At 41.9% G+C, this 16,921-nt stretch overlaps 1 protein-coding gene across 1 annotated transcript in view; it reads right to left on the bottom strand.

Moving 5' to 3' along the window:
• The window catches only part of LOC125447038 (threonine synthase-like 1), an 83,106-nt gene that overhangs the window by 59,527 nt on the left and 6,658 nt on the right, over nt 1-16,921 (bottom strand). The window contains exon 2 of the mRNA XM_059641980.1: nt 9,825-9,930. The gene's annotated coding sequence lies outside the window, so the exon portion shown is untranslated. The remainder of the gene's footprint in view (nt 1-9,824; nt 9,931-16,921) is intronic.

The raw sequence follows: 16,921 nt of genomic DNA, 5'->3' as shown, positions 1-16,921 counted from the left end.
ACTTCACACAGGATTCTTGGTGTCTGACATGCTCTTGCAGCCATTGTATTTGTCTGTAAAGCTCAAGTCAGTTTCTGGTCAATGGTAACTCCTGTATGTTGATAGAGAATGATACTCTGCCTGGTCTCTGGGATAACGTGTTAGTTTCACTTGCACAGAATTAAAACTCTGTCCCAAATCAACATTTAAGAATAGATCAGTGAGGTCAGAGTGACAGCCATTGATATCAAGGCTACATTCAACCGAGTGTGGTATCAAGGAACCCTAGCAAAACTGGAATCAATGGGTATCAGGGGCAAATGCTCCCCGGAGTCATACCTGACACATAGGAAGATGGTTGTGGTTGTGGGAGGTCAATCATCTCAGCTGCAGGACATCTCTCCAGGAGTTCCTCAGGGTAGTATCCTAGACCCAACCAGCTTCAGCTGCTTCATCAATGACCTTCCCTCCATCATAAGGTCAGAGGTAGGGATGTTTGCCAATGATTACATAATGTTCAGCACCAATCATGACTCCTCAGATACTGAAGCAGTCCATGTTCAAATGCAACAAGGTCTGGACAACATCCAGACATGGGCTGACAAGTGGCAAGTAACATTCACGTCACACAAATGCCAGGCTATGACCATCACCAATGAAAGGGCAATTTAACCACTGGCCCTTGACACTCAATGATGTTACCACTATCAACATTCTGGGGGTTACCATTCACCAAAAACTCAACTGGACTCACCACATTAACAGAGTAGCTACAAGAACGGAGCAGAAGCTGGGAATACTGCAGCGAGTAACTCATCTCCTGACTCCTCAAAGCCTGTCCACCATCTACAAGGCACAAGTGAGGACTGTGATAGAATGCTCCCCACTTGCCTGAATGAGTGCAGCCCCAACAACACTCAAATGCTTGAAAACACCCAGGACAAAGCAGCCCACTTGATTAGCACTACATTCACAAGCATTAACTCCCTCCACCACTGCGATGCAAAGTAGTAGCAGTGTGCACTATCTACAAGATGCACTGCAGAAATTGACCAAAAATCCGAAGACAGCACCTTCTAAACCCACCACCACTTCCATCTAGAAGAAAAACGGCAGCAGATATATGGGAACACCACCATCTCCAAATTCCCCTCCAAGTCACTCACCATCCTGACTTGGAAATACATTACTGTTCCTTCACTGTCGCTGGGTCAAAATCCTGGAATTCCCTGCCTAATAGCATTGTGGATCAAAGATAATAAAATGTGAGGCTGGATGAACACAGCAGGCCCAGCAGCATCTCAGGAGCACAAAAGCTGACGTTTCAGGCCTAGACCCTTCATCAGAGAGGGGAATGGGGTGAGGGTTCTGGAATAAATAGGGAGAGAGGGGGAGGCGGACCGCAGATGGAGAGAAAAGAAGATAGGTGGAGAGGCGAGTATAGGTGGGAGGTAGGGAGGGGATAGGTCAGTCCAGGGAAGACGGACAGGTCAAGGAGGTGGGATGAGGTTAGTAGGTAGGAGATGGAGGTGCAGCTTGGGGTGGGAGGAAGGGATGGGTGAGAGGAAGAACAGGTTAGGGCAGCAGAGACAGGTTGGACTGGTTTTGGGTTGCAGTGGGTGGAGGGGAACAGCTGGGCTGCTTGTGTGGTGCAGTGGGGAGAGGGGACGATCTGGGCTGGTTTTGGGATCCGGTGGGGGAAAGGGAGATTTTGAAGCTGGTGAAGTCCACATTGATACCATTGGGCTGCAGGGTTCCCAAGCGGAATATGAGTTGCTGTTCCTGCAACCTTTGGGTGGCATCATTGTGGCACTGCAGGAGGCCCATGATGGACATGTCATCTAAAGAATTGGAGGGGGAGTGGAAATGGTTTGTGACTGGGAGGTGCAGTTGTTTATTGTGAACCGAGCGGAGGTGTTCTGCAAAGCGGTCCCCAAGCCTCCGCCTTGGTTTCCCCAATGTAGAGGAAGCCACACCGGGTACAATGGATACAGTATACCATGTTGGCAGATGTGCAGGTGAACCTCTGCTTAATATGGAAAGTCATCTTGGGGCCTGGGATAGGGGTGAGGGAGGAGGTGTGACCGCTCGTTTCGCAATAAACAACTGCACCTCCCAGTCGCTAACCATTTCCACTCCCCCTCCCATTCTTTAGATGACATGTCCATCATGGGCCTCCTGCACTGCCACAATGATGCCACCCGAAGGTTGCAGGAACAGCAACTCATATTCCGCTTGGGAACCCTGCAGCCCAATGGTATCAATGTGGACTTCACCAGCTTCAAAATCTCCCCTTCCCCCACCGCATTCCAAAATCAGCCCAGTTCGTCCCCTCCCCCCACTGCACCACACAACCAGCCCAGCTCTTCCCCTCCACCCACTGCATCCCAAAACCAGTCCAACCTGTCTCTGCTTCCCTAACCTGTTCTTCCTCTCACCCATCCCTTCCTCCCACCCCAAGCTGCACCTCCATCTACCTACTAACCTCATCCCACCTCCTTGACCTGTCTGTCTTCCCTGGACTGACCTATCCCGTCCCTACCTCCCCACCTATACTCTCCTCTCCACCTATCTTCTTTTCTCTCCATCTTCGGTCTGCCTCCCCCTCTCTCCCTATTTATTCCAGAACCCTCACCCTATCCCCCTCTCTGATGAAGGGTCCAGGCCCGAAACGTCAGCTTTTGTGCTCCTGAGATGCTGCTGGGCCTGCTGTGTTCATCCAGCTTCACATCTTATTATCTTGGATTCTCCAGCATCTGCAATTCCCATTAGCATTGTGGATCAACCCGTGGCAGGAGGACTGCAGCAGTTCAAGAAAGCAGGATGGGCAAGAAATGCTGGCCAGCCAGCGATGCCCACATCCCATGAAATGAATAGAAAAAAGATATATTTTAAAAGAGCAGGGTAAATAAAGAGATATTAGACCATAGCAAGCACATGGCTTGAGGACCACTACTTAAGTTGACAATAAGTATGTGAACCGATTACATTTCTTTCTACTTCGTAACATTTATGTAATTCTATGCATTCACTTTAAAAATAATGTTCAGGTGTGAGGAGATGATGTACCAAATTAATTATGCCACTGGAAGTACAAGTGAAGAACGAGGAGTGTGCAAAACGCAAAGCTATATATGAATCTATTTTCATGATATATAATGTCAATGCTGACGTAAGCTGCTGACATACGAGTTTACACTCCTGCAGTTTTTGACTGTCACCTGCACCCACATCCACGTCAGTGTAGATTAGTTTGGAACAAAATTGTGAACATTTTAGAAATGCATTTGACCAATGAATATTAACGTATAGAAAGTAGATATTTTAACCACTGTGATAATTTGTATGTGTGAATTTGTGAGAATTCTTTGCATTTGAATAAATCAGTGTAAAATAAAATGTAACAAAATCTGGTGTAGAGCTGGATGAACACAGCAGGCCAAGTAGCATCAGAGGAGCAGGAAGGCTGACGTTTTGGGCCTGGACCCTTCTTCTGAAGAACAGTCTAGGCCCAAAACGTCAGCTTTCCTGCTCCTCTGATGCTACTTGGCCTGCTGTGTTCATCCAGCTGTACACCTCGTTTATCTCAGATTTTCCAGCATCTGCAGTTCCTAATATCTCTATAACAAAATCTGGCTGAGTTATAAGTAATTATTTATTCTGTGTATTCATGGCAAAGCTGAAGGAGCTATAACACTTCAGCTTGACCTCAGACCACTTTTGTTGTAAATCTTTGATTATAATATGGCAGATGGATCAAAGGTGGAAAACCTTCAAAGGATTTTTGGTTTTTTTCAGTAGTATAGAAAGCCTTTTCAAGTATTCTGAGAATGTTGAAAATGGGAATTCTTATTTCACAGAGCATTTGTATCACAAACTAAAGCAAGCTTTCTTTTTGTAGATCACCAGCTTCTTTTCCTGCTGTTAACCACATGTATTAAAAAAATTCCAATTGAGCTAATTTTGCTTCAAATTTTAGACACCATTGAATAAAAATTGTAACCGATGATTGTTCCTTACAAATAAATTCCCTGACAAAATTAGAGGACTGTTAACACACAGTTGTATGAATTCAAATAATTCAGAAAGTGTACAAAAGCTTTAAGTATGTGAAAGATGTGACCACTTATGTCACAGGTCCTACATCTGTAATATCATTATCAGTTTAGGAGTGAAGTTTATTTTAATTTGATCTTTTTTCTTCATATAATCATCAAGCATGGGTTTCCAAATAAATAACCTTTTTGCACTTAATAGGGATTAATATGCTTAAATTGGCTGCCTGTTACTATGTAATTTATTTTTTCTCAGTTTAGGTCTTGCACTGTGTAATAATGTTTCCAGGAGTGACTCCAACATCAGAAACAGAGTGGCTGTGTGCTGGTTCAATTCCACAAACAACGTTTTCCTAACTGCTGAAAGTGTGAAGTTATGGTCAGTTGTCTCCCTGAAGGGTGACGGATATTTCAGAAGGTCTCAGGGCTTCTCTTAGAATACCAGGATTGACAAAAACTGGCATGTAACTCACCTGTTTCCTCCCCCTCTCTCCCTATTTATTCCAGAACCCTCTCCCATCCCCCTGTCTGATGAAAGGTCTAGGCCCAAAACATCAGCTTTAGTGCTCCTGAGATGTTGCTTGGCCTGCTGTGTTCATCCAGCTTCACACTTTGTTATCTATGTAACTCACCCAAATGACTTCTCAGTCTGTCAAAGTTGTGCCATGGACTAGCAATGTTAGCAATATCCAAACAACTGAAACAAATTTAGAATATGGTATGAACTTCATTACCAATTTAAAATCAAGACCATCAGCAAAGCAGGAGCAAGTGGGACATACATGAGACTTGTCACACCTCACTGATTTGATTAAAATATCATATTCATCCCTGGCCTCAATTAAATACATCAAGTACATTAATGACGTGAACCTAAACTCAATAACGTGAGATATCCAGAACTGCATTAAGAATGACACATTTAAGGTCTGCTGGGGATACATAGGAAAGGGCTCAGGAATAAAAGCAATCTGGCTCAAGGAGGGGAGTGGAAATGGAGGACTGAGGAAGCCTAAGTTTTAGACATGAGCCTGGTCCTCTTGTTTGCCTCAGCCCACAAGAAACGTGAAAAAAAACAATAAGCCACTTTCTCAGCCCACTTCTGAGCTTGTTGCACATTAGTGCCATGTTTCCATGGTGAGGTCAGCCACAGGCTATAGTCTAAATTATACTATCATATTTTAATTTTTGCCAATCAGTTAGGTCACCACCAACCTTGAATTAGAGCCTGATACACTGCACGAAATACATCAGTTACATAAGGCAAAATGCACATCTAATGGGGCCAAGGCAATTGCTATGCCAGTGATATTTCAACATGCCACATTTTAATCATGTGGGAGAATATGCTTAAGAAAATATAAACCCCTTGAACTGTGAGATGTATAAGACTACTTGGAGGCTGTAAGTTAATATCATTTGAAGATAAATTTATATTTTCCATTTAAAATGAAATTCAACGTGATCAGATGCAGAATTTAAAACATCACCAAGCCTGCCAGCTGCGAAAGCCTGAAATTTTAAAGCCAAAGCATTCAGCTTTTGTATTCAGCCTCACAGACATTCAAACATACACATAAAATTTGAGATATTAAGAACATTCATTTGTGATATTTATCATGTGCACAGAGTCATGGATGTTGTGATTTCCAAGTTTTTATATTATATTTGAATCATACAAAGAATGTGAATAAATAAGTAACCTGGTAAAACAGGCACTTAGAGATTGAATTCACTGCCAAGATTTCACGTATTTTGGGTAATCACACTGGCTTCCAGAGCCCACCAACCCCCATACCATATGTAGTAGAAAAATTGAACCTATGTTCCAGCAAATTATGCTTAAATATATGTTATTCAAAGTACATATACATTTTTAATAAATATACATGATTCTCATAGCAGACATTAAAAGGGGACAATTGTTTTATTCTTTCATTTTCACCATTAGTTTAAAAGCAATGACATTTGGGCATTAAAGCCAAAGAACTTTCAAGCTTTACAATTTCAAGCAAAGGGATTGTAAATTGTGCCCATATTTCTGAGGGAAACTAATGACATCCAACTCATAAAATGTTTGTAATGAATTAAGTACTGATATTATGCCTAGGTCCAATTGCTGTGTTCATTTCATTCACATACCTGTTTCCTTATTGGGTGTTTGAATTGATCAGTAGTCTCACTTTAATAATAGGTGTATTGCTGAAACTAATTGATAGGTGTAAACTTTAGGGTAACTCTTACACTACTAAATTAGTAAATAGCAAGCTGAAAGAGAAAATCCTGCTTATGTAACCTTCTTGGTGAGCTGTAACTAACCCATATTTTTGTGTGCTTAGGTTTTTAAGCAAATGCTCACAAGTTCTGCAGGAAGATTGTTTTTCAGCTAAAGCAGTAAACTACAAGATACAGCCCAGATAAAAATTAATTGAATAGAAATTTGTTTTAGAGAAGTCTCAGAAAGGGAAGTGTCAATTGAATATCTACAATATTCAATGTGGGATAGAGAGGCTGTTGAATTTAATGAGACAGAGCCTGAATTATATGGTGACAGGTCATAAACCTGAAACTACACAGTATTCCCCTTCCTTGAAATGGTGAAAGGAGTAGCAAGAAAGGTAAAAAAGAATTTATAAATATTATGGCACAACACTGGAGTAGATAGAACACTGCCACTGCACCACAACAGCCCCAACAAAAGGGTAAATAATTGGGTGATTTGGTCCTGGCCAGACAGTCCCTCATTTCTTGCCAACTCACCAATTAAATTATGGGCAAAAAGGTCCTTTAGTGACTTAACACCAATTATGACCCTTAAATTGTGATTTATTCTCCATTTAACACTTTGAATTTTCTTCCTCCCAGATTACCAGCTGTCTTAGCAGGTGAGAAAGTAGCTAGTTTCTTGACTGGGAAAACAGGTGACCTGCCTGCCAATTTGGAGACACAGATGGCAGACAAGAATGTGGTCTCTGAAAGTCAGCCATCTGTCCATGCCTCTGATTCCCAGAATCCTACTGCTCATGAGCCCCACATACACAACAACAAGTGAAAAAAAAATCTTGCTGCTGGATCCCCTCAGCTGCCATCTCACCAAGCATCTATATCACAGTAGGAAGATATTTTTTGCTGCTGTACTTCAATCCCCTTGCGATGAAGCTCAACATGACATTTGCATCCCAGTTTTTAATGACTCATGAACATGGACACCCATGAACCTTTGTTCGTCAAAGCTTCCCAACCTCTCACCATTTAAGAAAGTATTTCCCATTTCTATTTCTTTCTCATTCACATTATCTTCCATCTGACGTGGTCTTGCCCATTCATCTCCTCTATACAAGTCTACTTAAAGTCTCCTTGCATCCTCCTGTCAATTCGTATTACCACCTACTTTAATGTTATCACCATTGAATTTGATCTCCACATCCAAATCATCTAAATGTCTTGAGAAAAGCTGTGACCCCAGCAGTGATTCTTCTGATACCCTCATAGTATCATCCTGCCATCCTGAGTGTGATCCATTCGTTCCTGTTCTCAATTTACTGTTTGCTATTCAATTTTCAGTCCATACTAGTGTATTGCCCTCAATACCACGTGCTGTAATTTTGTTTGTTAATGTCCCATGTGGATCCCTCTTGGAAGCATTTAGAAAATCCACATATATCATCTGTGTTTCACGTAAAATCTTCAAAAAAAGTCAACAGGTTTATCAAATGTGATTTGCTTTCATAAATTCATGTTTAGTCTCCCCAGTCATATCATTGCCTTACCTCAGTTGTTGGTAAAGTGTTGGAAAAGGTTATAAGGGATAGGATTTATAATCATCTAGAAAAGAATAAACTGATTAGGGATAGTCAGCACGGTTTTGTGAAGGGAAGGTCGTGCCTCACAAACCTCATTGAGTTCTTTGAGAAGGTGACCAAACAGGTAGATGAGAGTAAACCGGTTGATGTGGTGTATATGGATTTCAGCAAGGCATTCGATAAGGTTCCCCACAATAGGCTATTGTACAAAATGTGGAGGAATGGAATTGTGGGAGATATAGCAGTTTGGATCGGAAATTGGCTTGCTGAAAGAAGACAGAGGGTGGTAGTTGATGGGAAATGTTCATCCTGGAGACCAGTTACTAGTGGTGTACTGCAAGGGTCGGTGTTGGGTCCACTGCTGTTTGTCATTTTTAAAAATGGCCTGGATGAGGGCGTAGAAGGATGGGTTAGTAAATTTGCAGGTGACACTAAGGTCGGTGGAGTTGTGGATAGTGACGAAGGATGCTGTAGGTTGCAGAGAGACATAGATAAGCTGCAGAGCTGGGCTGAGAGGTGGCAAATGGAGTTTAATGCAGACAAGTGTGAGGTGATGCACTTTGGTAGGAGTAACCAGAAGGCAAAGTACAGGGCTAATGGTAAGATTCTTGGTAGTGTAGATGAGCAGAGAGATCTCGGTGTCCATGTACACAGATCCTTGAAAGTTGCCACCCAGGTTGACAGGGCTGTTAAGAAGGTGTACAGTGTTTTAGCTTTTATAAATAGAGGGATTGAGTTCCGGAACCAAGAGGTTATGGTGAAGCTGTACAAAACTCTGGTGCGGACGCACTTGGAGTATTGTGTCCAGTTCTGGTCACCACATTATAAGAAGGATGTGGAAGCTTTGGAAAGGGTGCAGAGGAGATTTACGAGGATGTTGCCTGGTATGGAGGGAAGGTCTTACGAGGAAAGGCTGAGGGACTTGAGGCTGTTTTCGTTAGAGAGAAGAAGGTTGAGAGGTGACTTAATTGAAACATATAAAATAATCAGAGGGTTAGATAGGGTGGATAGGGAGAGCCTTTTTCCTAGGATGGTGACAGCGAGCACGAGGGGGCATAGCTTTAAATTGAGGGGTGAAAGATATAGGACAGATGTCAGAGGTAGTTTCTTTACTCAGAGAGTAGTAAGGGAATGGAACACTTTGCCTGCAACGGTAGTAGATTCGCCAACTTTAGGTACATTTAAGTCGTCATTGGATAAGCATATGGACGTACATGGAATAGTGTAGGTTAGATGGGCTTGAGATCAGTATAACAGGTCGGCACAACATTGAGGACCGAAGGGCCTGTACTGTGCTGTAATGTTCTCTTCTATATATTGGAGAAGTTGAACACATTTTTGTGGTTCTACTTAGAGTTGTGACAGTACTGGCCATAAACTAGCATGTGTGCAGTCAATGATAACATTGTAACATGGGAACCCTCACAAAAACACCATAGTTACTTGGGAATGACACACCTGCATGTTCCCATCCAAGCCACTTGTCATCCTGACTTGCAAATATATTGTCATTCCTTCAGTGTTTTGGGGTCAAAATCCTGTAAATCAAACCTAAATGGCATTATAGGTCAATCTACAGCACTTGGAGACTGCAGGGGTTCAAGAAGGCAACTCACCATCACGTTCTCAAAGGCAACTAAGGACATGCAATAAATGCTCTCTATCTGTACAGCAACCAGGAGGCGTTGCAGTTGTCACCTACCCCAGCTTGGAAGGTGCCCAACATATAAAAGTTTCACCATAGAGGTCAGAGCAAGTCGCTAGTGACTTCAATTCACAGCTTGCTCCAAAGTGTCTTCATGTTTAACATCAAGGACCAACATCTCAGGTACCATGGGGACCATATATATGCACACCACAAGGTAAGTTCTATACACAAAGAACACGACAAGTACAACCTGAGTAATTACTTGTACCATCAGGCCACTCTCAATCAACAGTAAACTGATAAAAGAGGTCATCAGTGGTGTCATCAAGCAGCACTTACTTAGCAATAACCTGTTCAATGATGCTCAGTTTGGGTTCCTGTAGAGCCACTCAGCTTTGGAACTCATTACAGCCTTGGTTCAACCATGGACAAAAGAGCTGAATTCCTGAGGAGAAGTGAGAATGACCATTATTTGATATTAAGGCCACAGAGCCATGACGTCATAGAGATGTAGAGCACAAAAACAGACCCTTCGATCCAACTTGTCCATGCCGACCAGATATCCTAAGTTAATCTAGTCCCATTTGCCATCATTTGGCCCATACGCCACTAAACCCTCCTACTCATATACTCATCCAGATGCCTTTTAAATATTGTAATTGTATCAGTCTTCACCACTTCCTCTGGTAGCTCATTCCATACATGTACCACCCTCTGCATGAAAATGTTGCCTGTCAGGTCCCTTTTAAATCTTTCCCCTCACACCTTAAACCCATGCCCTCTAGTTTCAGACTCCCCCCTCTGGGAAGAAAACCTTGTTTATTTACTCTCTCCATGCCCCTCATGATTTTATAAACTTCTATAAAGGTTACCCCCTCGGCCTCCAAAGCTCCAGGGAAAATAGCCTCAGTCTCTACTTACAGCTCAAACCCCTCCAACCCTGGCAACACCCTTGTAAATCTTTTCTGAACCCTTTCAAGTTTCACAACATAATTCCTATAATAGGGAGGCCAGAATTGCATGCAGTATTCCAAAAGTTGCTGAACCAATCTCCTGTACAGCTGCAACATGACCGAATAACTCCTATACTCAATGCACTGACCAATAAAGGAAAGCACACCAAATGCCTTCTTCACTATCCTATCTATCTGCAACTCCATTTTTAAAGAATTATGAAACTGCACTGCAAGTTCTGTTTGTTCAGCCACACTCCCAGGACCTCACGATTAAATGTATAAGTCCTGCCCTGATCTGCCTTACCAAAATGCAACACCTCACATTTATCTAAATTAAACACCATCTGCCACTCCTCAGCCCATTAGTTCATTTGATCAAGATGCTGTTGTACTCTGAGGTGACCTTCTTCACTGTCCACTACATCTCCAATTTTGGTGCCATCTGCAACCTTACTAAGCATACTTCCTATGTTCATATCCAAATCATTTATATTACTGTTGAAAAGCAGTGGACCCAGCATTTTTTAGTGCAGGTACACCCACATAGGATGATAGGAGTTCCACAATTTTGACTGAACAAATCATAAGAACATCAGAGCATAAGAACCAGGAGCAGGAATAGGCCATCCGGCCCCTCGAGCCTGCACCGCCATTTAATAAGACCATAGCTGATCTTTTTGAGACTCAGTTCCAATTACTCGCCTGCCCACCATAACCCTTAATTCCTTTACTGTTCAAAAATGTATCTAGCCTTCCCTTAAACACATTCAGTGAGGTAGTTTCAACCAGTTCACTTGGCAGAGAATTCCACTGATTCACAACCCTTTGGGTGAAGAAGTTCTTCCTGACCTCAGTCCTACATCTGCTTCCCTTCACTTTGAGGCTGTGCCCCCTAGTCCTAGTTTCACTTGCTAGTGGAAATAACCTCCCTGCCTCCACCTTATCTATTCACTTCATAATCTTATATATTTCTATAAGATCTCCCCTCATTCTTCTGAATTCCAATAAAAATAATCCCAGTCTACTCAATCTCTCCTCATAATCCAACCCTCTCAACTTTGGAGTCAACTGATTGAATCTCCTCTGTACCCCCTCCCATGCTAGTATATCTCTTCTCAAGTAAGGAGACCAAAACTGCACACAGTACTCCAGGTGTGGCCTCACCAGGACTCTATACAATTACAGCATAGCCTCCCTGTTTTTAAACTCCATCCCTCTAGCAATGACAGACAAAATTCCAGTTGCCTTTTTAATTACCTGCTGCACCTGCAATCCTACTTTTAGCACTTCATGCACAAGGACACCCAAGTCCCTCTGCACAGCAGCGTGCTGCAATTTTTTACCACTTAAAACATAATTCATTTTGTTGTTATTCCTACCAAAATGGATGACCTCACAGTTATCAACATTGTACTCCATCTGCCAGACCTTTGCCCACTCACTGAGACTATAAATATCCCTCTGCAGACTTGCAGTGTCTTCTGCACACTTTGCTCTACCACTCTCCCTAGTGTCATCTGCAAATTTTGACATACCACACTTGGTCCCCAACTCCAAATCATCGATGTAAATTGTAAACAATTACGGTCCCAACACTGATCCCTGAGGCACACCACTAGCCACTGACCGCCAACCAGAAAGACACCCATTTACCCCTACTCTTTTCTTTCTACTCTCAACCAATCCTCTATCCATGCCAATACATTACCTGTAATACCGTGCATCTTTATCTTACGTAGCAGTCTTTGGTGTGGCACATTGTCAAATGCCTTCTGGAAATCCAGATATACCACATCCATAGGTTCGCCATTGTCCACCATGCAAGTAATATCCTCAGAGAATTCCACCAAATTACTTAAACATGACCTACCCTCCATTAACCTATGCTGGGTGTTCCCAATGGGACAATTTATATTCAGATGTCTTGCTATGTCTTCCTTAATGATAGATTCAAGCATTTTCCCCGACACCGAAGTTAGGCTAACTGGCCTAAAGTTACCTGCTTTTTGTCTACTTCCTTTTTTAAACAGTGGTGTCGCTCTGGCTGTTTTCCAATCTGTGGGAACCACCCCAGAGTCCAGTGAATTTTGGTAAATAATTACAAGTGCCATTGCTATTTCCCCCATCACCTCCTTTAGTACCCTGGGATATATTTCATCCAGGCTGGGTGCCTTGTCTACCTTTCACCCCATTAGCTTGACCACCACTACCTCTTTAGTGGTAACGATAGTTTCTAGATCCTCTCCTGCTATAACCTTCTTGCTATCAGTTTTTGGCATGTTATTTCTGTCTTCCACTGTGAAGACCAACATGAAATAACTGTTTAATGTCTTGGCTATTTCCTCATTCCCAGTTATTAAATAGGCCTTTGCATCCTCTAAAGGACCAATGTTTGCCTTCACCACACTTTTATGATTTACATATTTATAGAAACTTTTGCTGCCTGTTTTTATATTTTGAGCTAGTTTACTCTCATAATCTATCTTAATTTTCTTTAGAATTTTTTTGTGGCTTTCTGTTGGCCTTTAAAGATTTCCCAGTCTATTCATTTCCCACTAATCTTTGCTCTTTTTTATGTTTTTTTTCAATCTGATACTTTCCTTTATTTCCTTAGACATCCATGGCTGACTATTTCTTTTCCTACAGTTCTTCCTTCTCACTGGTATATACTTCTGCTGAGCACAGAAAAATCATTTTGAAAGTCCTCCACTGTTGCTCAATTTAATACTTTAAAGTTTTTGCTCCCATTTTACCTTATCTAACTCTTCCCTCATCCCATCATATGTCCTGTGCTTAAACAAAGGAGACTAAGTACTGGATTTAACCTCCTCACGCTCCATCTGTATTTCAAATTCGACCATATGTGATCGCTCCTTCTGAGAGGATCCCTAACTGTGAGATCATTAATTATTCCTGTCTCATTTCACAGGACTAAATCTAGGATAGCTTGCTCCCTCATAGGTTCCATTACATATTGTTCAAGTGATCACAGTACAGTTGAATTTAAAATAGGTTGAGAAGGTAAAATCTAATACCAGTGTCTCGTGTTTAAACAAAGCAGACTACAATGGAATGAGGGATAAGTTGGCTAAGATAGACTGGGAGTAAGGACTGTATGGTGAGGAACATTGAAGGACTTTCAAAGTGATTTTCGCAGAGCTCAGAGAAAGTATATATCAATGAAAAAGAAGGACTGTAGGAAAAGAGGTAATTAGCTGTGGATATTGAAGGTAATAGAGAGTATCAATTTTAAAGCTAATACATACAAAGTAGCAAAGATTAGTGGGAAGCTAGAAGCTTGGGAAATCTTTAAATGTCAACCAAGAAATGTTCATTATCACTAAAGGGTTGGACAAGCTCATGGAGCTAAAAGTAGACAAGTCTCTTGGTCCTGATGAATGCATCCCATGGGGCTAAAAGAAACGGCAGGAGAAATAGCAAATGCATTCATGGTAATTTACCAAAATTGGGTCGACTCTGGGGTGGTTCTAGCAGATTGGAAAGCAGCAAATGTGATGTCACTGTTTAATAAAGGGGGTAGACAAAAGGCAAATAACTATAGGCCCATTAACTTGATTTCTGTTGTGGAGGAAATACTTGAATAAATAATCAAGGAAGAAATTTTGAGACATAGAACATAGAACATAGAACAGTACAGCACAGAACAGGCCCTTCAGCCCACAATGTTGTGCCGACCGCTGAATAGAAATTGTCCCATCTGGCAGATGCAGCATGGATTCATAAAAGGCAGGTTACATTTAATTATTTTACTGGAATTCTTTGAGGACATTATGAGCATTTATGATAAAGATGCATGCTGTTACAGATAATGTAGTAGCATGGATACATAAGAACCTACGAACTATGAGCAGGAGTAGGGCATTCGGCCCTTTGAATCCATTCCGCTATTCAATAAAATCATGGCTGATCTTTTCGTGGACTCCGATCCACTTACCCGCATTCTCACCGTCTCATTTAATTCCTTTATTGTCCAAAAAAATCTACCTTGGCTTTAATAATGTTTATTGAAGTAGCGTCAACTACTTCACTGGGCAAGGAATTCCATAGATTAACAACCCTCTGAGTGAAGAAGTTCCTTCTCAATTCAGTCCTAAATCTGCTCCCTCTAATCTTGAGGTGATGCCCTCTTATCCTAGCTTCACCTGCCAGTGGGAACATGCCCTCTACTTCTATCTTATCTATTCCCTTCATAATTTTATATGTTTCTGTAAGAACCCCCTCAATCTTCTGAATTCCAATGAATATAATCCCAGTCTACTCAGTCTCTCCTCATAAGTCAACCCCCTCAACTCCGGAATCAACTTAGTGAACCTCCTCTGCACCCTCTTCAGTGCCAGTACATCCTTCCTCAAGGAAGGAGCCCAAAACTGCACACAGTACTCCAGGTGTGGCCTCACCGGCACCTTGTACAGCTGCAACATAACCTCTCTGCTTTTAAACTCAATCCCTTTAGCAATGAAGGACAAAATTCCATTTGCCTTCCTAATTACTTGTTGTTCCTGCAGACCAACCTTCTGTGATTCATGGACAAGGACAACCAGGTCCCTCTGCATAGCAGCATGCTGCAACTTTTTACCATTCAAGTAATAATCCCTTTTACTATTACTCCTACCAAAATGTATGACTTCACATTTACTTACATTGTATTCCATTTTCCAGACCCTTTGCCCACGCACTCAACGTATCTATGTTCCTCTGCAAAGTTTCACAGTTCTCTGCACACTTTTCTCTGCCACTCATGTTAGTGTCATCTGCAAACTTTGACACCCTACACGTGATCCCCAACTCCAAATCATCTATATAAATTGTAAATAATTACGGTCCCAACACCAATCCCTGAGGCACACCACTAGTCACTGATTGCCAGCCAGAATAGCACTCATTTATCCCCACTCTTTGCTTCCTGTTAGTCAACTAATCCTCTATCCATGCTATGACTTTACCACTAACGCCATGCATCCTTATCTTATGCAGCAGCCTCTTCTGCGGCACCTGGTCGAAGGCCTTTTGGAAATCTAGGTACACCACATCCACTGGGTATTGTCCACCTGGCTCGTAATGTCTTCATTGAATTACAAAAGATTTGTCAAGCATGACCTGCCCTTCATGAACCCATGCTGCATCTGCCCAACAGCACAACTACTATTGAGATGCTTTGCTATTTCTTCCTTGGTAATATACTCAAGCATCTTCCCCAGGACACTGGTTAAGCTAATCAGTCTATAACTCCCCATCTTTTGTCTACTTCCCTTTTTAAACAATGGTGTCACATTTTCTGTTTTCCAATCTGCTGGGACTGCCCCAGAGTCCAGCAAATTTTGGAAAATTACTGCCAGTGTTCTGTTTTCCAATCTGCTGGGACTGCCCCAGAGTCCAGCAAATTTTGGAAAATTACTGCCAGTGCACCTGCTATTTCTCCTGCCGTCTCTTTTAGTACCCTGGGATGCACTCCATCAGGGCCAGGAGACTTATCAATCCTTAGCTCCATTAGCTGGCCCACCACTACCGCTTCCGTAATAATGATTGTTTCCCGGTCCTCACCTACCTTCATCTCTTTGTCAATTACTGGCATGTTATTAGTGTCCTCCACTGTGAAGACCGATACAAAATATCTGTTCAATGCCTTGGCCATTTCAACATATCCCATAACTAAATTCCCCTTCTCATCCTCTAAAGGCCAACATTTACTTTAGCCACTCTTTTTTGTTTTATATATTTATAGAAATTTTTGCTATCTGTCTTTATATTCTGTGCTAGATTTTTCTCATGTTCTATCTTGCTTTTCTTTACAGCTCTTTTTGCGGCTTTCTGTTGACCTTTAAAGTTTTCCCAATCTTCTAGTTTCATGCTATTTTTGACCACTTTGTATGCCTTCTCCTTCAATTTGACAGCCTCCCTTATTTCCTTAGACACCCGTGGCAGATTACCCCTTTTCTTACAGTCCTTCCTTTTACGTTGGAATATACTTTTGCCGAGCACTTCGAAAAATTGCTTTGAAAGTCCTCCACTTCTCGTCAACTGTCCCACCATAAAATCTTTGTTTCCAGTCTACTTTAGCCAAGTCCTCCCTCATTCTACTGTAGTCCCCCATGTTCAAGCACAGGACCCTATTGGATTTTATCTTCACACTCTCCATCCGTATTCTAAATTCAATCACACTGTGATCACTCCTTCCAAGAGGATCCCTAACTATGACGTCGTTAATTATTCCTGTCTCATTACACAGGACCAGATCTAGGATAGCTTGCTCCCTCATCGGTTCCATTATATACTGTTCCAGAAAACTATTACGGATACACTCAACGAACTCTTCCTCAAGGTAACCCTGACCGAGCTGGAACATGTAGATTACAATCCCCCATGATAATTGCAGTACCACTTTTACAGACATTAGTTATTTATTTGTTTATTGTCTGCCCCAAAGTGATGTTATTATTTGGTGGCCTATAGACCACGCCT

The sequence above is a fragment of the Stegostoma tigrinum genome, chromosome 2 (genome assembly GCF_030684315.1).
Source record: "Stegostoma tigrinum isolate sSteTig4 chromosome 2, sSteTig4.hap1, whole genome shotgun sequence".
Lineage (NCBI taxonomy): Eukaryota > Metazoa > Chordata > Chondrichthyes > Orectolobiformes > Stegostomatidae > Stegostoma > Stegostoma tigrinum.
This window is presented reverse-complemented; position numbering and strand designations above follow the sequence as displayed.